Genomic DNA, 1,101 nt, shown 5'->3' with positions numbered 1-1,101 from the left:
ATTTCCTGCACCCCTTTCCCAGTCAGCTCCTGGTACACAAAGGTCTCGTAAAAGCTGGTCATAATTGGGGTTGTTGTCTAATCTTGAGTGGTAACTTTCTTCTTCAAACGGTATAGACTAGCTTCAATGCTCTCATTACACTCATGGGACCAAAATCCACCATTGTTCCTCTCACAAAGCTTGTATATGACTCATCTTTCTTATCATATCTGACTGTATTTGCATAAAATTCTCTTATGAGATTTGCATTCACCTTAGTGACCGGGTCAGTGAGGAGCTCCCATCTTCTCCTTTCTACCTTCTCTGTGATTTCGGGGCATTCAGTCTTCTTAACTTGAAATCCCAGCTCATAGATGATTTCCTTATCAACCATCCACCCGTATTGCAATGCATGATGCAAGCTTCTAAATCTCTTCTCATCATATGGGTGTTCTTCCATGGGTTCCTTTCCCTCCCTTCTTTTAGAACTTGAAGATGCCATGAATGATGATTAATATGTGAAGGTGGTAAGGTTGTGGAGACTTTTGGTTGTTTAGGGTTTTATGGCAATGAAGAGAGTGAGAGGAGGAATGTTTATAATCAGATAGGGGGTGTATTGTATCGAAATGAAAAGTGGTGAAGGGTGTGTGATGACAATGAAGGGTGGTACGGACAAGGGTCGTTTATATAAAGAGGTTGTGAGAGAATGGAGGGTGTAGATTGATGAAGTGGTCACTTGATGGACGGTTAGGGTTATGCATGGCTAGAAGACAAGGATCATCACTTTATGATGGGGATTGCTCGGTCTTCTAGGGGTTCCATTTTTTTCAATGTTGCATGGCAACATTTTCCAATGTATTCCCTCTTTAGAACAAGTGTGTAACCCCTCCTCTTGTGGTGCCCGAACCTTCTTTGTTTGGTTGTCCAATCTATCCCTTTTTATGCTCCTTTTCTTTTCCTATAAAGATTTAAAATAAGAAAATTAATATCATAAAAAAAATTCAAACTCTACTGCTAGAATAAAATGAAAAAGGATTTGATTGTTTATTTATGAATTCCAACTAACTAACTAACTATTGGTGGGTCCTTATATGCATTTTGGTGGCACCATGGGGTGACACC

This window comes from Arachis hypogaea, chromosome 20 (genome assembly GCF_003086295.3).
Source record: "Arachis hypogaea cultivar Tifrunner chromosome 20, arahy.Tifrunner.gnm2.J5K5, whole genome shotgun sequence".
In the NCBI taxonomy this organism is placed as follows: Eukaryota; Viridiplantae; Streptophyta; class Magnoliopsida; order Fabales; family Fabaceae; genus Arachis; species Arachis hypogaea.
The sequence above is the reverse complement of the archived record's forward strand: the minus strand, read 5'-3'. Positions refer to the sequence as shown.